We start from the raw sequence: 23,768 nt of genomic DNA on the forward strand, positions 1-23,768 counted from the left end.
AATTTCTGTTGGGGTGGTCCCCTCTATATGTATCTCATCCTTCTCCTGAAACCAGTGGGCTAACTAGAGCAAGTTTTTCTCATGGTGATGGCAGAGGTACACAAGGACAAGTGGAAATGCCCTGGATTCCTTTGGACCCAGGCTTGGACCTGACACATACCATAAGCCAAAGGGAATCACAAGGTGAAACTCTGAGTTAAAGAGCAGGGAAGCATGCGTTATCCAAAACGAAACCACCTCAGGGCATGGATTCAATGGAAGAGGAAGAATTGGGCCAAGCATTTCATCTCCCACAGGTACTCTTCTGGAAAACATTAATAGAAGTCCACAAGTCTCAAACTGCCCCCCCAAATGCCAAATCTTGCATGCCAAATCTTGCCCTTGTCTGTTGTTAACTTTTTTTTTTTTTTTGGTTGTATTTTGAATGCCCTTATACAAAGCATGCATTCTCTAGTGTCAATCACAGGCTCTAAGACTCCATATTGTCTTATAATTACCTGCTTCTTAGGGACTTGACTTGTTCCTGCAACCATTTGAGTTTGACTTCCTTGGTTTAACTTCCTCCACCACTGTTTCTAATTGTGACAAACTAAACTCATCAAAGGTTCAAATATAATAAATAGAAAAATGTAGGTCCAGATATAACATACAATATTACAGAGCCAATTGTTTTAAAAAATTATATTTAATAACATTTGGAAATCTTTCAATAGAGTACTGAAAAAAAATCAGGATTTATAGTTATATAATTGTTTTAAATTTTATAAATAAAATAATGTATAGATACATTCTATACATTTATTAAAAAGAGACTGGTAAGAAATATATCAAATGTTCTCTGAATGTTAAGATTACCAAAAATTACTGTTCTCTTCTTTGTATCATTCCATACCATTATAATTCCATACAATGAAAATCATTACTTTTATAATCCAAAAAATAAATATAAAAAACAAACTGCTCTCTTGACAAAAAATCTAGATAGGACATTTAAACATTAATCATATACTAATAAATAGGATTTAAAAGTAATTTTACATAGTACCATCCCTTTCAATTTGCAACTTGGAAACTGAATATAATGGTTCCAACTTAATTAATATGCAATACTCACTCCTCCTTCTGCATGACATATCCCTCATTTATCAATGTGTTTTCTTGTTATAATAAATTATACATGATTTTGAGAGCAGTGATGGCTTTATTACATTTCTCTTTACTACATTTCATCACCTAGTGCAATGCCTTACACATAATAATAACACTAAATGCATTGTCTCATTGAATTGTTACCGCAATTTTACAAGTTACATAATGTCATTCCCACTTGGGCCTCATTTTATAGATGAGGAAGATTAGACTTTGAGAGAGTAATTAACTTGCCCAAGATTGCACACAGAATAAGTAGCAAAGTCAGGATATGAGCCCAAGCAGTTTGGTTCTAGAGCTTCTATGAACAAAGAAAAGTACATAAATGTGCTGGTTTTGGGTCAGCATCCATCAAATTCTTTTTTTCTTTTCTTTTTTTTATTAAATTTATTGGGGTGACAAAATTGTTAGTGAATTTTACATAGATTTCAGGTGTACAATTCTGTATCACATCATCTATAAATCCCATTGTGTGTTCACCACCAAGAGTTAGTTCTCCTTCCATCACCATATATTTGATCCCCCTTAACCTCATCTCCCAACCCCCACCCCCCTTACCCTCTGGTAACCACTAAACTGTTGTCTGTGTCTATCAGTTTTTGTTTCTCATTTGTTTGTCTTGTTCTTTTGTTGTTTTTGGTTCATATACCACATATCAGTGAAATCATATGGTTCTCTGCTTTTTCTGTCTGACTTATTTAGCTCAGCATTATACTCTCAAGGTCCATCCATGTTGTCACAAATGTTCCTATATCATCTTTTCTTACTGCCGAATAGTATTCCATGGTGTATATATACCACAACTTCTTTATCCATTCATCTATCGAAGGACATTTTGGTTGTTTCCATGTCTTGGCCACCATAAACAAAGCTGCAATGAACATTGGAGCACACATGTCTTTATGTATACATGTTTTCAAATTTTTTGGGTAGATACTCAGGAGAGGGATTGCTGGGTCATATGGTAATTCTGTTCATAATTTTTTGAGGAACCTCCACACTGCCTTCCATAACGGCTGCACCAGTCTGCATTTCCACCAACAGTGTATGAGTGTTCCTTTTTCTCCACAGCCCCTCCAACACTTGTTACTATTTGTCTTGATGATAGCCATTCTGACTGGGGTGAGGTGATATCTCATTGTGGTTTTCATTTGCATTTCTCTGATGATTAGTGATGTTGAGCATTTTTCCATATGTCTATTTGCCATTTGTATGTCCTCTTTGGAGATATGTCTCTTCAGGTCCCCTGTTCATTTTTCAATTGGGTTGTTTTTTTTTGTTGTTGTTGAGTTTCATGAGTTCCTTGTGTATTTTGGATGTTAGCCCCTTATCGGAGGCACTGTTTGCAAAAATCTTCTCCCATTCAGTTGGTTGCCTCTTTATTTTGTCAATAGTTTCTTTTGCTGTGCAGAAACTTTTCAGTTTCATATAATCCCATTCGTTTATTTTAGCTTTTACTTCCATTGCCTTTGGGGTCAAATTCATAAAATGCTCTTTGAACCCAAGGTCCATAAGTTTAGTACCTATGTTTTCTTCTATGCAGTTTATTGTGTCAGGTCTTATGCTTAAGTCTTTGATCCATTTTGAATTAATTTTGGTACATGGTGACAGATAACAGTCCAGTTTCATTCTTTTGCATGAGCATCCGTCAAATTCAATTCTTCTCATTATCTGCTGTCCTCTACATCCCAAAAGATCTGATTCCTGCAGCTTATGTTTCTCAAACTCCCTTATCAACTGGCCTTCTTGGGTTTGGCCAGTGAAAGTCATTAGTGGGATATTGGAAGATGGGAGGAAGGGAGAGAGCAGGTAATTTATTCCCTCTTTCTGCCTGGGGTAGCATTTCCACTCAGGTCTCTAGCTCCCACTAGGCAGATCCACCATGGGTCCAGCTTCTGTTGTGTGGCCCTGGCTCCCCAGACCTTCTTCTTTTCCCCTCCAGTCAGGAGTTCCAATAACATGTTGTTAATCTCTACCTACTGACCTCCGTTTTGCTTCTCCAGCCCTCCCTAATCTGTTTAACCAATTCCATGGATTATATTTCCTGTTTCAAATATTGACATCTTCCACAAAAATATCTCCTCAGTTAAAATTTTCCAAAAAGAATGCCTGCTGGTTTTATCCAAACTTCATAGAGCCTATGAATTTCTCAACACAATGTTTTTCACAGATATTTATAAAGAAAATGTTTATATTTATATTCCAAAACTACAGACCACTTTAAACCCAAAAAAGTCCTTTAGTCTGAGAAAGCCTTGTGCTACATTCTGAATACAAGGGGCAGCACATCAAAATCACTTGTAAGACATTTTAAAAAGGACAATCAGGGACAATCATTTTAAAAAGAACCAACCAAGGACAATCACTGTGTCACTCTTGGAACCTTGACCTTATAGATTTGTTTGTTTGGAACTGATCATGACCAACCTATGAAGACAGGCAATTTCTTTGTGTATTGCTATAGTTCCAGCTTTTAAACAATGTCTGGCATATAGTAGGTACTCATTAAATATTTTGTTAAATTACTATTAAGTGATTTAGTTATGTATAAATTTGAGAGGAATATCACCACAATACTTTTGACTGAAATGCAAATAAATCAATTAACCATTTTTTGATACTTTTTAAAATCAACAGTTAAAACTTTATAGAATATTCTCTGATGAAGAGGGAAAACCATAGAGACTTGTGGAAGAATTCATCTCTGGCCAGTAATGGTCAGAACATATACTAATTTAGAAAGTTGTCTAGAAAACCCAAGGATCTTCAGAGGTCCAGACAAAAGAAATCTTTCTAAAACCTTTTTAAAAAAGCAGGGGATAGAGCTGAGTCATTGAGAGTCAGAATTTCTCCCCTACCCACTCTAGCACAAGGGTCAGGAGAGTTTTTTGAGAAACAATCAAGTTTTGGCAAAGGTAATGTGTGGCTTTGGATAATCACTTAATCTCCATTTCATCATGTGTAAAATGTGGGTAACAATATCTACTCCAATCTATATCACAGGAATTGGAAAAGATTATTTTATCTAAAAATATATTTTATGTAAAAATAGTCTACATGAAAGATAGCTTTTTATGAACTGTGGAGTTCCATACTATTATCAGAGTGGAAGAAGCTATAAAATAAAAATATTTTAAAAAGAAGAAAACATATTGTAAACACCTAGTTTATAAACACCTCAATGACTTTTAACCATAGTATGGCCTACTATAGTGAAATATATTTAAGTATTTTCAAGCCAAAAGCCCTCTCTAAAACCCTATACACATTGATAAAAATAAAACTGAAAATTTCTACCAGTCCATATTCTTTTAAATAGTGATTCACATGTCAAAAACAACAATTTTAAAAATACTCATTCTATTTTATGTTTTGTATTTCATACTAGGAATTAATACAGACTGGATGATTACTGACAATCAATGGAGAAGCAGGAACTGAGGAATCCCTGAGTTGTAATCTTTGTAACGTTTAAACAACCAGATGAAAAACAGATCATGCACAAAAAAACTGAAAGCCAAAATCTGAGGCACAGATTGCAAATGATTTACCCCCCAAAAACGTAAGCAAATCAGCTGCAAAACCTTTGTTGCCTTTTTTCTACCCACCAGGCATCGTTCTTTCCCTGTGCCAGAGGGCTGCATCAGGAAAATGCTCCTGAATTGGTTTCATCTGTGTTTATCATACATGATATTTTTAAAACAGTTTTCTAAGTGACCTTTTTGTTTCCTCACTACTGATTTGATATGGTTTGTTTCTCAATCCTAGTTATGAGCTTAGTCCAGGAGAAGCTGTGCCTTCCAGTCCAACAGTCTGAGGTTCAGGTAGTGGCATTGTGGAGTTCTAGCTGTGAGGTCTATGGGAGGTACTTTTGTATTGAGCAAGTGTAGACCCTGGTTATTCCAAGAAAAGATCGGCATTGTCCTTTCGGAGTTCTCTTTTCTCACGGTAGCCTGGCAACCAAACTGCGTCTCTTTGATGGAGGGCGTTCCTACTAGAAAACAGCTTTATGAAAAGTGTCAGGGTCATCTTTAGAAACCCAAAGAAAACAAAACAACCCCCCCGCCCCGCCAAAAAAAAAAAAAAAAAGCTACCACCAAGAAGGCAAAGAAAAAAAAAGAAACCTGCACAACTCAATTATTCAGCCTCACACAACTGAGCCTGTCAGGTCTTGGTAACAACAGTCACTTGAATTTAATTAAGTTTGTCCATGTAGCCTGTGAACCGCTCTGCGAGACCTGCTGGAATGGGATGAAAAGCCTGAAGGCAGACCCCGTGAGGCCTTTGTTGATAAGGAAGGGCACAGCATTCTGAAGTTAGGTAAATTCCCATCCCCTTGCAAATAAAATATCCTGGGGAATAACCATTACGTTTTGAAGGGAGCATTAGAAGTCAGGTGGCTTAAGGGTAAAGACAGAGAAGAACTTTTCCCACTAGCAACATGTCCACCCCTCCTGGTGGCCTGGTGCTGAAGTGTAAAATGTCTGGCTTTTGGAAATTTAAAGTCAAACAATTAGATTCAAATGCCAGTTCTGGCACTTATGAGCTCTGTTACTTTGGGAAAACTGACTAAATTCTCTGAGTCTCAGTTTCTTCATTTGTAAAGTAAGAAAGTCAAAACTACCTCGAAGATTAGTCAAGAGTAAAGGAGGTAATACTGATAAGACACCTGACAGTAGTGGCTCTCAATGACGCTTCTCATTTTTCTGCTTACATCCTCTAAAGTCTATTTCCATTCCTTACAACATAATTTCCAAATTTGGTAACATGATAGAGAAACTTCAAAATATAATGCTAGTAACAGGCCCGTTGTTCCCCAGTGCCTCACAGAACTACCTGCCTTCTCCCATGCTCCTTTTCTCCTGACTGTACCTGTGCACAAGCTTTCCCTCTTGACTGAAATATCCTTTCTAGTCTTCTTCTAGATCCTATTCTGGTATCCCCAGCAACTTTTGTCTTAACTCTCCAAGGCAGTTAATCCATTTTAGGCCTGGGGTTCTCATAGCACTCATACTTTTCTCAAAGAATTTTATCCATTAAATTGACCTGCTTTGAGTTTCTACCCAAACGAATCATAATCTTCTTATGGGCGTGATTGGGTAGCATTTATTTTATGTTTAATAGAGTGTTCAATAAATATATAATGGATGAATGGTCATTTCCAGAAAATCATTGAGTCATTTTAAAATTTACATTTAAAAAGTTCTAGAAGGGAATGCTTATTATTTTTTGGCAGCTCTCTAAATTACCAAGGAGTACCTATATAGAAATCAGTAGGCTTAAAATGTGAAACATGATGAAGGGTACTGGAATAAGAATAAAAAGTTAGAAAGCGAACGACTAAGAATTTCTGAATCTATCGCAGCCTGACCAGAGTATGCTGGAAATGCTTTCCTAAGGTCAATCCAATGCAGAAACAAGATATGGTAATTATTAGAAAATTTAGCTATTTAAATATTTGCTAGCAGTTTCATTAAAATTAAATTATTATTTTAATTTTATTTTTATTAACTTGATTTAAACTACTTTGATTTGATTGAAAATAATTTAATGGAAATTATTTTTATTGATTTTAATTTAGCAAGTTATTTTCTTTATGAAAAGTATATTCCACTGCTGAAAGAAGACAATTGGAATCATCGATTTATAAAATTTTAGAATTCAGAAGTACTTTAGATGTTAGCTAGTCCTCCATCTTATCTTTTACATGTGAGAAAACTAAGACCCAGAAATGTTAAGAAACTTGCCCAAGACTTGTTACTAGTCAGAGCCAGACTCGAACTGAGTTCTTTTGTTGCCCCATTTAGATCTCTCTTTTTCCAGCATGCCACTGAAGGGAAAAACCAGCTGATGCTACAGAAATTGTGGGAACCTTGGAAGAATGTAGATTTTGCCATTGTGGACATCTTCCATAATGAATGCACCCTACTTAGACCTAAGCCTCTGGAAAGTTTAGAATAAAGAGAATCCTATTCTTTCACAGCTGACTGGAAAAAAACAGATTTTCATTATTATGATTCTTCATATTATTATTATTAATTTTACTATCTGGCTAGCACTTAGAATTAAATCTTCACTTCTTATCATGGCCTTTATGACCTCTGCTTTTTTTTTTTAACTAGAGTATCCTCCAGTTATACAAACTGTGGTCCACGCACCAATGCCAATTTGCAAAAATGAGAGTAAGAAATGTGTATGTAGTGAACACACAATTTGATATATAGATGATGTATTACAGAATTGTGCACTTGAAATTTATATAACTTTACTAACAATTGTCACCCCAATAAACTTTAATTAAAAAAAGAAAAGAAACGTGTATGGCGTTTTGACATCACCACGACATTCCCACATGTGATTGGCAGGCACAACTTATTGAACAGGGTGTATTAATTGCCTATATGCATACATTCAATGAATGTGCAACTGTGTTTGTAATTTTTGTCTGTTATGTTTGTTCTGATATCACTTACTAAAATATGATTTTATACTTCTGGATCTAATTAAGAAATATATTTTGTATGTGCTTTTTGTTTTTTATGGTAATTTTCATTGTATTTTATAAAAATATCGGGCATTAGAAAAATTGTCTTTCACTGCATGTAGTTTGAAAAACACTGTTCTAGAAATCTGCCCCATTCATGCTCCTCCAGCCCTACTATTTGTTTCTTATACTCACCCTTCTGTTGCCCCCATCTTTTCCAGCACGGAAGCTTTCTCTGCCTTTGCACTTATAACTCCTTCCTTGAATGCCCTGCCCACACATCTCCTCCTGGCCAGCTCCTCCTTTCACTCCAATCTCAGTCTAAATGTTAGCAACTCAGGGCGACCGGTGACCCTCCCACTCTAAGCAGCATGCCCCTATCTAATGGCCCTTCATATTTACCCAACTCATTTTTTTCCTAGCTCTTACCATTATTTAAACTTCCTTTGCTTCTTTGTTCCTTTACTTGTTTATCGTCTACAGGGATTTTATCTAGCTCATTATGATCTCCTCGATTCCTAGGAAACTACCTGCCTTGTATCATCACTGCACCAATATTTGTGAGATGTTGCAGAAGGAAGCCCCCTGTGTTGTTTCAGGCCCATTACAAAAATTATATCATTCTCATCCTTGACACAGGCCTATAAGGTAGTTATTATTATCCCCATTAACAGGTGAGGAATCTGACTAAGACTATATGGTCATGGCAGCATTCATGATTCCTAAGCTTCCCACAGTGGTAGGTAAAAAACAACAACAACAAAACTCTTTCAAACCTTGGTATCAGTAATCAATTATCAACATTAAAGCCAACAAGAGGTATTATTCAAATACTGAGATATTTTCTGCTTCTGAGAATAGACAGGAGAGAGGTGTGGGGCTCATTTTAAACGGAAAAAACAAGAATGATCGCTTCTATAAATGAGTGCACCTCAAATGATCTCATTAGGTTTGCCAAATTTGGCAAATAAAAATATAGAATCCGCAGGCACATTTGAGTTTCAGATAAACAATAAGTTTGTTTTTTTTTTCAGTATATGAGACATACTTATACTAAAACAGTATTCATTGTTTATCTGAAATTCAAATTTATCTGGGTATCCTTTATTTTGTCTGGTAACCCTTATTCAGAAGTAAAATCAATAATGTTAGTCACAAAAATCAGGGGCTATTCTATGAGTGGGCGTACATTTAAATACAGTTAAGTTAGGGTTGCAGAAACATGCAAATTTCTTCCAAAAAAGGATTATAGAAAGTTTCTAAACACACCTCTGAACAATGCCATTCCTAAGTGGGCTCACACCACCAGACAGATTATGTGCCAGAAAAGAAACAAGTGTTTGTTTCAATGTGACAGATATAAAAGGAGCTAGGATAATTTATCATTTAAAATGAAACAACTAAAAACTGATTTGCTAATGGTAAACAAATATGTGAGAATGATTATGGGCGGCTTTGAATTTCCACTGAGGTCAGAATAAGAAGTACTTGACTACAGCTAGAGCATGAGGCATTTAATTTGTTTTGGATGCAGTACTTAAGAACTTCCTGAGAGTAAAGTTTCTAAAAGTTTGTGTGTGGCATCCTTTGATAAAAAACACTCGATCTGGCTTCAGTCAGTTCCTTTGACAAGCCAGGACTGGTTGCAGCTGTAGGCCAAAGGCTCCACGTCAGGAGTGTAAAATGAAGACAGACTGATTTGGATCTCATAGATGTCAAGGAATAAAAATGTCACCATAATCAAGATCAGGCCACAAGAGCTTATGGTAGACGTTCCTCGACTGGGCATGAACACTGGTGTATCAGGTTGTTACTAGGGCCCATAATGAACTGTTTTGGGGAAATATTGCATATCGTAACTCAGGCTAAGAGTCACAACACACATTCACATATCACAGAGTGGAAAAATCCTGATTGTTTTATCTGAATTTTGCCAACTTTACAAAATCAAGGAAAAGCCTCTCCTCCCCACCTTTTCAAGAAACAGTTAACAGGTCACAGAAGAGTGGTATTTTGTTTCGTATGATGTTTTGGAGCTTCTGTGTATCTGAATTCTGTCTGCAGGACTGAATGTAGCTCCTGCTTCAACCTCTGAAAAAGCACCTGACAGCAACACCCATCAGAAGTCAGTCCTGTTGAATCATCTGTCATGTGAGTTGACGTGTGGGGTCTCTGGACTGGCCAATGCCTTCCGAACCGCGGATGCTACAGAACGCTAACTAGTAACATGTGAGTCAGTCCCAGAACCACTGAGCTGCCTCAGCCACCAAAGCCTATATGGCTGTCCTCTAGGAATCTAAAATAGCAATACAGATGACCCTCTGGTTCATCGAGAAACAATCATCACCTCAAGCAAAGGCTGAGCCCAGTTTAGATGGTTTCTAACTCTGAAATAAAAAAAAAAATTCCAGCTCACCACTAATGCCTTTCTTAAATGGGTTTACCTTATTTCTCAACAACCCCTTAAGTGCTGTTGGTTTCCTTCCTGTGTTTTCTCTTCTCAAAAGCACTTAACAGGTAGTAAGACACAAAGAAACTCTCTATAAATAAAGATCTACCATCCCTCTGAGCACCTAACTGCCCATATGTGAAAGAGAAGACAATGGGAGGTTGTATTCAACTGTTGAAACTCCATTACGAGAAAGCATAGGTTTGTCATTCCTCTGTGAATCTCCATTTACTCTCTAGACTAGGTTATAGCGTTTTAAGTGTCTGTTCTATCAAAACTCCTTGCACTTTTTAGAAATTAATGCCAGTGTTTTCTGTTTAACTGTAAGCTCCTTGTGAGCACAGATCACATTTCTTATTTACTGGTATCTCCTCAGTACTTATCCCAGTATGTGACCCATAATAAGCAATCGATATATTAAATTTAATTCACTTTCTTCACATTATCTCCAACTTGATGCCTGATAAGTTAAATAGATTCACGAAAATACTTTGCTTTTTATTAAAAAAATAATGCTAAATATGTATATTAGTAATCTGGGAAAGATACATAAAATAAGTGGGAGAAATTAGCCCAATATACATACTCACAAATGGGGTTCATATGGCCAGTGCTAGGCCAGTCATGAAACACTACTTTTGGGCTTGGAGTGCATACGAGTAATCCTACCTCATTCAACCCTCCAACCTTATTTCTCACTGCTGACTATTAAGAACTTTGTGTTAAAGTCAGGCTGACTACCCCAATCCTCATCTCTCTCTCTCTCTCTCTCTCTCTCTCTCTCTCTCTCTCTCTCTCTCTCTCTCTCTCTCTCTCTGTCTCTCTCTCTCTCTCTCTCTCTCTCTCTCTCTCACACACACACACACACACACACACACACACACACACACACACACACACATACAAAGTTATTCCTATTTCTGTACTTTAATTCAAGTGCTTCCATTGTCTAGACTTCTCTCCTTTTTCTGTTAATATATAGAGAACATATCCTTGCAGGGCCTTCTCAAAGTTTCCCCTAAAAGTCCCAGATTTCAGTGGTCTTTATTTCCTTTATTTTCATTTTAATCCCCACAGAACAATTAGCACCTTGTATACCATCTTGCCCTCTTATTTCCCACACCGAATTTACTATGTCAATATAATTTCATATAATGTCATCTCATTGACAAGTTGTTTATATGTGTGTGTGTGTGTGTGTATGATGTGTATATACTTACTTTAGTGTGTGAAAATATGAAATATTTCACAGTTCTTCCATAACCCACAGTATCTATTATGAAATTGCTTCTGTCTCCTAGTAATGAGTGAATTATACAAAATTTGCCATTTGGTGCCCTCTTGACTTTTAAAAAAAAAATTCCATAAAGTGAGATTTCTAAATACTTTATCATCAGGAGATTGAAAATAATGTTTTATGTAAGAGGTACTCAGGGTAATATTTCACTTATGTTGTCAAATTTAATTCTTAAAACACACTATGAAGTATATTAGCATACTTGCTTTTATGGATATGGAAATTGAGGCTTAGCTACATTAAGTAACATATTCAGGGATATATATATATATATATATATATATATATATATATATATATATATATAGGATATGAGGATATAAGGATATAATATATATATATACATATAATATAAGCTCAGATCAGAATCTGAGCTATTAGCAACTCCTTTTTGTAGGTTTCCTAATGAATTTAACTACAAATATCTTAGTATGTGAGGAAACAGATACTTGGAAGGCAAAATCCAGATCGTGACCCCTTTTTCTCACTTCTGCTCTGCCTAGGAAAGCTCTAAAGAGGACAAGCAGAGAGTGCTTCTGGCACTCTCAAAACAGTTAAGCTGAAGGGACCAGAATTAGGGACAGGACCTCGGGCACAACCAAGGTTCCACCAATTTCATTTCTAGTATTTCATTCCATGTAAAAGCTTTACATTTTTGGAAACAAATCTAAATTTTTATTCCCCTTTCTCTGCTGCTGCTGGTGGTAATGATACCTGCATTTGCTTCCTATAGTGTTTTGTTTTTTCCTAAGAAGGAAGTACTATACAGGTGTGAAAAAGTACATCATCATTAAATCAATGAGTTTCACTGAACAATTCTAAAATAGAATGGTAGAGAAATCCTAAAGACTTAAGATGTTAAGACTCCTCTATAAACTGCTTCACTAAAACATTTGCAACTGTTAATAATTAATTAATGATGTCTTTAATGATCCTTGGTGGAGAGCACTACAATATATGTATGACAGCTGATGATTAGAGATATCTGTCAAATATGCGTTTTAATATTAAAAGATTTTGGGGATCAGAAAAACAGGAAAAACACTTAGTATTGGTTTGGAATTTGTCCTCCCTGGATTATGTATGTATGTATGTATGAATACAGTATGCTTGTATTTTAAATAATTTCTATAGCTGATACTCTACATTTAATTTCCTAGATCTAAATGAAAAACTAAATAGATGTTGTATTTTATGAAAAACCCATACAAGCTATGAGAATGATCATTTCTGGTCCAAAAGCCAATTGAACTGTAGATTTATTAAATATAATGAAATGAAATTTTCAGTAAACAAATAAAAGCAAGGTTTAAAGTCCACTGTATCATTTTCTTTCCCTTTCAAAACTAAACTCTGGCTGCAGATGTTTCAATGCTAGTCTGAAGCTATTTTTTCTAATCTCCTATGGTTCCCAGCACATATTGCCATGTTTCCCAGAGGGAAAGCCCTTGCCCCAAATGCCTAAGCACTGTAGTGAAATCTCCAAGATACCTGGTTGTGGCCACTGGAGAGCAGGAGACAGACTCAAGAAAGCCCCTGGGTAGTTGTATTTTTCCTTTTCACTATGAGGTAAATTTGCTAGAAGTCTTTAACAAAGAGAACAGTCCTTGATTCATCTTGTTCATGTTTAGTTTTTGTGTGGGGGTCTCCTCCCTCCTACAGTAGGATGACATCTTAAGCCACTAGATTTAATATCTCAGGCCACTCTGATTTTCTCAGTGTCTGCTGAGCTTTTCTATCAAGTCATCACCCTAGCCTTAATTTTGAACAATAAAGGCCTGAGATATGAGTGACTCCATGTGCTGTCAATCTATTCCTTTTTAGAGAACAAGCTCCATAATAGTGTAAGATATTTTACTATTCTCTTTACAGTGACCAAATATAACTTACTTAGAGGCACTTACTCCATATACTCTATAATACACTTATAATAAATTACATTACAGAAAAAAAATATTTTTTTCTGAAAATCAAATTATGATCCTTTTAGTGTAACACTAGATAAACTATGTACATGAATTCAAGAAAACAAACAAACAACCAAAAGGTATGCCAGTAAAGTTGCAAAACTGTATTAAGCAAAAGACAAATAAATTTGATTACAAAACATCAAGTATACAACTAAATTACATTCATTAATTTCATTTTATGTAAAATTTGGACACTACTATATATAATGTTATTGTAAGTGAAATATTATGGGAAGAAGTAAATAAAACACATCATAGAATAATTAAAGAAAATCACAATAAAATCTAAGTCACATGACTAAAAGGAAAAACAATGGAAAATGCTGGTGTTTGTAACTTCAATAACATGATTGCAAAAAGAGAAAAGGAAAAAAGTACTGATAGTGAATTAGAAAAATTAAATGTATGGGTGAACAGCCAAAAAAATATATTTAAATATCTTTAAAAAGGTTATCAAATGTCAAGATTATAATTTATAGCTTCAATATTAGAAACATAATAAAATAAAAATGTGCAAGTCAGAAAAATTCCAGAGAACCAGAACATGAAACAAATTAATCTAGGCCTGGAAGTAATCAGCATGTAGGTAAATTATAATTTAAAATCCAGTTCAATTCAATATGTTGGCAGTCGTCTGATACCTCCTAAAGTTGAAAGTACTGTGACAGATACACATAAAAGAAAAGAAAGGGATTTTAGAATGATTTGTTGAATCAATATACTACTACAGGGTTGCTTAGATTATGATCCCTAGTCCTTGTGTAGTAAATTCACCTAGGGTGCTTTTTAAAAATGTAAAATTTATAGTCTTATCTACCTTATAGAAGCAGAATAAATATGTAGGTAAAGAATAAGCAAATTTATCAAGCATACAAAAATATTCTTACGCACACCAAAGTTTGTATATCTTCTAGGACTTTATTTAACTGTACAGGCAGAAGCAGTTCTGCAGCGTAGTAGATGAAAGGAGATCACAGATAAAGTTAGTCATTTACAGACAAATTCCCATCATAATTCAAGATACAAAAAATTTTCCCTGGCAGTTGGTAAAATATTTGTTCTAATTTTCAGATTTATAAGGTAGAGATTAGATTGTTATAAGCCCAAGAAGAAAAGTTGCAACAAAATAAATTTATATCTTTGTTAAAAGTCATAAGAAAACATTTTAAGTTATTTTCTAATAAAACATCTTAACTGATTGTAGCAAACCAATTTTCCATTTACTCCCAACTCCATAATAAAAGATTCATCATGAAAAAATATTGCTAAAAGATGTTCTCCCTTTTTGACAAAATGAACAAATGAAAGGTCTTTGTTATATGATAAGTTTGTTGGAAAATGAAAGACCAGCTGAGGGAAAAGCTTAGAAATCCAAGATGACTATCCAGGGTGAATAAAAAGAAGTGTTCTACTTAATCTTCAGAGGCAAGCCAAGGCTAGATTAAGAGTGATGACTAAAAGCAGTTAAAAAATGTACACTGCCACATCAATAATATGGCTATTTCCTAAAATATCCTCCCACAATGAAACATGAAGATGTTGGGTAAATATGACAAAAATAATATTAAGTGAGTTTCTGACTCACAAGAAGGTAAAAGAAAAAAAAAAATCATCAAAGATCAAACCAAACCAAATCAACCAAACAACCGAAAAACATTGAATGAATTATAATCTGAAGCCAGGATATTAAGCAAAAGTGAAAAACAAGGCTAGCCTCGGGATAAATTACAATACCAGGCACATATGTCATTCGGAATCAATGGCTGCACATGGAAGACCAGTAAACAAAGCCCAGGGCCTGCCCAAAATAGGGTAAATGAACTGGAACACTTGCACAAAGCTAGCACAACCAAATAGGTTATTCCTTCTGTGCAAATTCTGACTGAGAAAAATTGGCCTACCAGGTCAGGGAACTAAAAGGAAATCTATTTATCTCTGGGACTCCGGGTGCAAAAAACTAACAGTAATAATAATAGTCTCCTTTGAGAATTAAAAATTACAAAACTACTTTCATACATGTCTAGGATTCAAATTTGCATTATTTATGTGTTCATAAATAATCTGAGAAATTAAATTTATCTGGTCCAAGACTGAAAGAAACCACCTGGCAATGTTTGAAAAGACAATGCCTGAGAATTTCTAGAATTATTGGAAAATACAAATCTGGTTACAAGAAACATAGGATAAGCTGCACAACAGTATAAAAACCAGATCCACACCTAAAACATCATAGTGAAACTGCAGAACACCAAAGACAAAGAAAAGTTCTTAAGATCGGCTAGAGAGAAAAGCCAAATTACCTATAAAGGTATGGCTGACACATCCTAAAATGACCCCCGATGGGTCACACCTTTGTATAATCTCCTCCCCTTGTGAACTGTGACTTGCTTCTAGCCGATAGAATACGACAAAAGTGATGAGATAGTCACTCTCTTGATGAGATTCCATTATATAAATCCTGTTTTAGCAGATTAGAGAGAGACCCTCTCCCTCCCTGGCTTTGAAGAAGTAAACTGTCATGCATGGCTTGGCCTCTGAAAGACCCACATGGCAAGTGACTGCAGTGGCTTATAGAAGCTAAGAGCAGCCTCTGGCTGATAGCAAGGAGGTGGAAGACTACAGTACTACAACCACAAGGAACTGAATTCTGTTACATAACTACACAAAGTTCAAAAAGGACCTTAAGTTCCACAAAGTAATACAGCCCAGTTGACACCTTGATTATAGCCTTGAGAAATGCTAAACAGAGACCCAGCTAAGCTACACTAGGATTTCTGACCCACAGAAATTTTGAGATAAGAAATATATGTATTTTTTAAGCCACTAGTTGATATTAACTTGTTAGATAGCAGTACATGTTTTGACACCAGGAGAGAAATTCAAACCCACACAGATGTATGTCCACAATCTATGGGACATTGCTAAAGCATTCCTCCAAAGAAATTCATAGCATTAAATACATATACCAATAAAATGAAAACAAATAAATAAGACACACAATTAAAAAAACAAAACAGAAAAACACAAACAAAGCAAACTAAAACAAATGGAAGAAATTACTAAAGATAACCATTAATTGAGTTAAAAAACAGAATATAGAAAGTTGATTCTTGAAAAACACCAGATAGACAAATTAGTAGCTGAGAAAGGGAGATAGAGTGATCAATATACAAAATAAGAAATATAAAGGGGAAACTATTCATTAAAACAAAAGGATTTTAAAAATATTTTGCAATTCTATTGCATATCTATATGCAAATTAATTTTTAAAACCAGATGAAATGTATAGTTTGTTAGGAAGATATAATTTATAAATTTAGATTCAATAAATGTACAACGTTTCAACAGTCCAGTTTTCATAGAAGAAATAAAAGTTGTCAAAGAGTCACCAGGACAAATAGTATGAAAGAGGAATTTACAAAACCTTAAAGACCAAATTACCTTAAAGCTACTCAAATTATGCCAGGGCATTGATAAAGAAGTATAACTTTCCTTTTTTTTTTTCATGAGGTGAGTTTAATATTGATATAACATATATTGATATGTTGATATATATCAATTGATATAATATTGATATAACACGCACGCACATGTGCACACACACACACAACTAGGGACCAAACACATTTCTAAATATAGATATGAAATCTTAAATAAAATATTAGCAAACAGAATCCAATATTATATCAAGACCAAATGGTTATTTCAACATTAGGAAATTCATTATTAAAATGCATCATACTAATAGATCTAAGGAAAAGTTTGTACGATCATGTTCATATATTTCAGAAAGGCATTTCACATAAATTAATTTCAATTTGTAAGAAAACATTTGATAAAATAGAAATTGATAAATCTTTTTTAGTATAATAATTATATGTATTTCTCAACCCAAAAGCCAACACCTTATGTAATGGAAACACATAAGAGGCATTCCTACTAAGCTGAAGAACAACACAAGGATGCCCATTATCTTTCTTGTTATTTAACCTCATAGTAAAAGTTGCTAATGTAATTAAACAAGAGAGAGCAATTCAAGGCATAATAATTAAAAAGGAAGCAGTAAGATTGTCTTCGTTTATAAATGTTATGATTGCATGTCTACAAGACTCAATAATAAATCAGTATTATAAGCAATAATTTATAAAATACCAAGAATAAAATTAACGTGAAATGATGTCTTCAAATATATAAAAGTTACCAGTTAGAAGATAATAATGGAAAAGAGTCCCCATTTACACTAAGAAAAAGTCAAATAAAATACTTAGGCATAAACTTAATAAGAAATATGCAAAATCTATAGGAGGAAAATCATAAAACATTGTAATATACAGAATATATCATAAAAAATGGAAAGTTATAACTATTCTTGTCAGAAAATTCAAAATCATTGAGTGCCAAATCTCTCTGAGTTCCTAAATGTAACACAATCCCAATTTTTAAAAATGCCTCTTTTATCTGGGAGCTAGACGAGGTGATTTTAAAGTTTATACGTAAGAATAAGTATGCAAGAATAGCCAGAAAGAAAGAATACTGTAGAAAAAGAAGATTGTGCACTTTCCTATTAACATATAACTGTTCTGTAAATAAAACAGTGTGATATTAGCATAAGAATAGATTGACAAATTAAAATAATATAAAATCAAAAAATGACTCACATGAATATAAAAATTAAGTATATAATAAAGGGAACATCTCAAACCACTAGAAAAAATATGGATTTTCAAATAATAACTAGAAAACTATATAGGCATATGGAGAACTAGATCTATTCCTTACACCATGCATCAAAATAAATTCCAAATAGATCAGAGACATTAATGTAAAATATTAACCCTTGAGAGTATGACTCAAAATCTAGGTGCATTATAAAAGACAGATAGAAAACTGGAAAATATATTGATGTCTAATATGACAAAAAGCTCATACCTTTTATAAACAATTAAGTCCTAAAGTTGAGAATAGGACCAATGACAAAAGAAAAAATAGGCAAAAGATATGAACAGATAGTTTATAGAAAAAAATTCATAAATGTCCTATACTGAGTTGAATTTGGAAATATAATTTTTGCCAACGTAATTAGGTAAGATGAGGTAATAATGGATTAAGGTATGCTTAAGACCACTAACTGATATCCTTATAAGAAGCTCATGTGAAGACACACAGACTTACAGGAAGGAAGGCAATGTGACAACGGAGGTAGAAATTGCGGTGATGCAGCTACAAGCCTATAATCACCAAGAATTTCTTGCAACCACCAGAAACTGGGAGAGAAGCACTGGACAGTCTTTCCATCACAGGCTCCAGAAGGAACCAATTCTGCCGATGCCATGATTTCAAACTTCTGGCCTCCAGAACTGTAAGAGAATACATTTCTTTTGTTTTGATGTAGTATGTATGGCAGCCCTAAGAAACTAATACATGGCCCTTAAACATGAAAAATTATCATTCAGAGAAATGCAAAAATTGAAAACCACTATAAAAAGATCATTTTGCACCCACCTAACAAAATTTTTACATTCATGCAATGCAATGTGTTGCAAAGTGGCAAGACCTTCATCCACTGCTCTCTAAGAGAGTAAGTCAAAGAAGCATTGAAAGGCACACGAACATGTGCAAACCTTATATCCTAGCTATCCCACTCCTAGGTATTTTTCGTAGAGCAGAGCATCTTATATATAGTGTGCTTTAGATCACAGGTCTGCCAAAAATTGTTGCTCCTAAGCCCTTGGAATGTCTGAGAGGGTTGTGGCAATTGCCTTTGACTAGAGCAATCCATCTAACTGTTCCAGTGTATCATAGAATGAATGGTAGTTCTTATGAATGATAACCTGTTAAAAATATCAGGAAGTACTGCTTTAGAAAAATTCTTTTACTTGTGCTCTAGGGGTACATAAAAGAATACTCATAAAAGAATAGATATTAGCAAAAGAAAGCAAACAACCAAACAAGAAACCAAACAAGTCAAATGTCCGTCGATAAAAACAAGAAACCAAACAAGTCAAATGTCCGTCGATAGGCAACTGGATGAATACGTTGTGATACATGAATGCAATAGAACATTATGTAACTGTGACATAGATTAATTTCAAAATGGAATGTTGAGTGAAAAAAGGAAGTTGCATCAGAATATTTACTGTATAATCCTACTTTTCAGCTCACAAATATACAATATTTAATAAACACTTTTCAGGGATATATACATTTTCAGATGTATACATATTACATAGTACTGTATATCCATGTACTATAGGTGTAATAAAAAGCAAGATAATAATGCACACAAATCTCAGAGTACTGGTTACTCTTCTGTGTTATATGGGTCAGGGAAAAGGAGTCAGTTGTTTCTGGAGTAAGGTTTAGGAGTAAGGTTTGTTTCTTAAGCAGCATGGTAAACACTTGGGAGTTAGTGTTATCATTATTTTGGGGGGAGGGGTTTATATAAATATTTTCATATTTTAAGAACAGAAGGAAAAGGCACAGATATATATTACTGCAGAAGCTAATAATTTTTTAATCCTATTTTAATTGTGTCATTTTACTAATATAATTATTGATGTTGTATAAACAATGGCCCCCACGTTTCACTTTGTGAAGAAGCATTATGGAGAAAAAAACCATGTTGGCATTCTTTTCAGACATCCACACCCTCCTGTAGGTTGTTCAGGTTATGGTTCCACAACTAAGGTATCATTACCCACAGTAGTAATCCAACTCTAAATCATAGGCAACATTTCTAGAATAAAATAGCTTCACTAGGGTTGTCTGCTGTGAATTTAACCCCATTAAATTAAAAAAAAGAGCATCTAAAAACATCTAAAATGTTTCTATTGGGATAGGAAATTTTGGTTTCTTATTTCCTGGGAAATGACGAAAAGTAAGGTTTCTCATGCTTTGCTACAGAAACAGCACATACTTGAATTGGTGATTGGAAAACAAAAATTCGCCACTTTTCCAATGTATTTGTTTATCGCAATAAAAATGTCAATGGTCCTTGTTTTACATGTAACTGAATGATGGCAAACAAATTCAAATATTTGTATTCTGTAGATTTAACTATAGTATGATCAGTCCATTAAGTGAAGTGGTATCTGTCAGATATTGGTTTGTAACAGTTCTGTTACAACCATACTGATCAGACAGGATCTGATACAACTTGTCAGATTGCCTTAGCAACTGTTTTCTATATTCCTCTATTTTATGACTTTGGCTGTTGTCCCTCAGTGATTCTCAGCTGCATCCCTCGGACAGAGCTATGATGTGTCCCATTTTCTAAATATCTCTGAGTGAATCTCAGGGCCTCAACCTTGGCAGACAGAACATATGATGTTCAGATCACAGATTGAACCATATACTTACCTTTGCTTCTGCACGACTGGCCAAATTGCTGATGGCTTCAATACCATCGAGCTTTCACCTGAGTCCTTGTGTGCTTGTGGGCTACGTACTATGTAAGTCCAGAGAGCCATTCCTGGGACTACTGTGTGAATGGCATCTGCCTTTAGGGCTGTACAAGGCTCTTTATCACGTCTGACAGGGTTATTTCCCCAAACTATACCAGAGCTCTGGTAATAAATCAGCTGTTTATTCCTTATCTCTTTTGTAAATGGACAAATCTCACCTCCAAAAGAATAATCTTTCCCTGTGGGCATAAATAATGCTTTCACAGCTGTTGTGGGTGCCTTCCTATTGCCCTCTTGAATCCTCTGTGTGTTTCAAGGATTAATATTAAGATTTCTAATTCAACTGAGTACTCACATAAGAGGTGTTGGAGGTACATATGTTTTCCTTTATCACTGTCTCTTGGAGAAGATGGAGAGGTGGACTATCTCAGCAGAGATCTTTTGTGATATACATGTAAGAAATGTCCATACCTATAGAGCACGTTTATGAGTTATTTGAGCCAAATAACGACAATTGCTGGGAAGCAAAATCTCAATGGATAGTGAAAATGCTCTGGGGAACAGCAGTTTTGCAGCTTATTTTATACATTAGAATCAAAGGAAGAGATATAAGGAGGGTTATATCAAATCCACTGGTAATAGATTAAAGGGGTGGGAGAAAGCCAAGTGGGGAAATCTCTGGGATTGGATAAAAAGTCAAATGGAGAGACACTTACTTCTTTTACATTGGCGGGTACAGGACAGTTAATAATTAACATTTACAGCACATAAACATGGTATTCAGAGGAACAAGATAACAACAGGGGTTCTCTATGGTTTCTGCTCTGGTGCCAGTGGTTGTGCCTTGAGGGGTCTGGAAAAGAAGATTACTCTGACATTTCAAAGGTTATGTTATCTTAGATGCAAAAAGACAATAAGGTAAAGACTGACCTTTGTCAAGGAAGCTACAGGCCTAGGCCAAACTACTGCTATGACCTGCTTTTAGTTAGGAATTTTAAAGTTCAGACTATTCTATGTGGTTACTTTCAGTCTCTGAGTTTATAAGACCCACCTGCAGGCCTCCCTTGAGCTTTTCAGGTTTAGTTTGTGGCTCTTTTTCCATCCAAGGTGGGAAAAGCAATTCTTAGACTGAAACATCATGTTTGTTCCATTACAAGGCAAAGGTTCAGAACCTAGTAAAACTGAGAAAAACTCAGATATTGACAAAGGTTGTGCCCTTTGCTGGATTCAAATGTTAGTTCACTCTTATTCCCCAAAAGAAAACTCATCCTGGTTTGGGATGAGAAACTCATCCTGGTTTAGAACCTCAAGTGGTCCTCCTCAGCAGGCAGATCCATTTGCCCCTGCCAATTGCATTAACATTTGCCATCCCATTGTTTACACTTAGAGGAGGCCTCCATTAATGAAGGCCTGGTATACATTTGTTCTCATCTACCAGGGCACATTTGTGCATGCATTTCAATTGCACCATTTGCCAAATGGGCCTGGCTGCATCAATTTGCCCATCCAACATGCCATGCTGGTGGTCCACTCCCTGGATTGACAAGGTACAATGAGAAGCCTTCTTCACCCCTTGCAAATTTACATCTGTCTATGGAATTGTTCTGATGGGCTTTACTACTGACTGAGGCACCATTGCACACACAAAAATGAACCATCTCTTTTCTGCATGAAATCTTCCCCCGGCCCATGTTCAACACGGCAACCCTTTTAAGAAAATAAATGTCTGGAGTGCCCCAGTCCAAAGTCAGGTAACCTTGATCTGTGGGTCTCTGCTCACTTTTCCCTTTGAGAAGAACCTATTTGATATCCGTATTAGTTTTCCATTGTTGCTTAACAAATTTCCACAAATGTAGAGACTTAAAGCAATACCCACTGTCTCTGTAGGTCAAAAATCTGGGCAAACCTTAGCTGGACTCTCTGCATAGGTTTTCACAAGGATGAAGCAAGGGGTCAGACAGGCTGCATTCTCAGGGCAGGCTGTACTGGGGAAGGATCATCCCCCATGCTCTGTCATGTTGTCCACAGGATTTATTACCTTGAGGCTATGGAATTCATTGCAATTTGCTTCTTGAAAGCTAAAAACAGAGAAAGAGTTTCTGCTGCTTGGAGTTTCTACCTCCAGGGAAAGTGTAGTCTTATATTTAGAGGCTCACCTGATTCTGTCAGGCCAACCCAGGATACTCACTCTTGTGATTCACTCAAAATCAACTGATTAGGGACCTAAATTACATCTGAAAAATCCCTTTGTCTCTGCCATATTCTATTGGTTAGAAGCAGGCCACAAATTCCACTCACACTGAGGGAGAGGGGATTACACAAGGGTGTGATTCATTAGGGGTCACCCTAGGCTGTATTTGCCACAATATCCTCAAATGAAGATACACTTGTCCTCTGCTATTACCATAATCCAAAGAAGAGGACAAATAGACAATATATATAATACAACAGCTACAGGCTTACACCTATTCTCTTTATCCCTGGCCATCCTTCCGTTTCCCTATCCAGTTATTGCATAGTATTGAAACTACCTTCACCGAGAATACCAAAGGTACAGCCATTGTGTATTTCCATTTTGGACCATGCTGCCCACATGCATTGACCTGACAGATGGCATAAACAAATGAGAAGCAAATTCTGAGCAAGCCAGTTGCTGAAGTGAAATCTGTTTTCTTGACTGAATACAATGCAATGCATTTTACTCCTTCTTTCTAATACGTACAGATTATATGAGAAATTAAATTAAAGCACTCTTGCTGCATAAAATAATTGAACTAATTTTATCCTTTATTTTGTTTTACTTTGCTTCCTTTTTTCCCTATTAAACCCTGTTCTTTTTATGCAAGTATTTTTAAGTTGTTTTGGGATATGTTCTTCACTTCATAAAAGTCTTAGGGGATGAAATTGCAGGGAGAATGATTTAAGATCCCAATGATTATTTGGCTGGCGATGTAAAAGATTTTTTTTTTTAAGTGCAAAACAATAGCATATCTCCACAGCAACTTTAGATGATGCA

Source organism: Rhinolophus hipposideros (assembly GCF_964194185.1).
Source record: "Rhinolophus hipposideros genome assembly, chromosome: 1".
Taxonomy (NCBI): Eukaryota; Metazoa; Chordata; class Mammalia; order Chiroptera; family Rhinolophidae; genus Rhinolophus; species Rhinolophus hipposideros.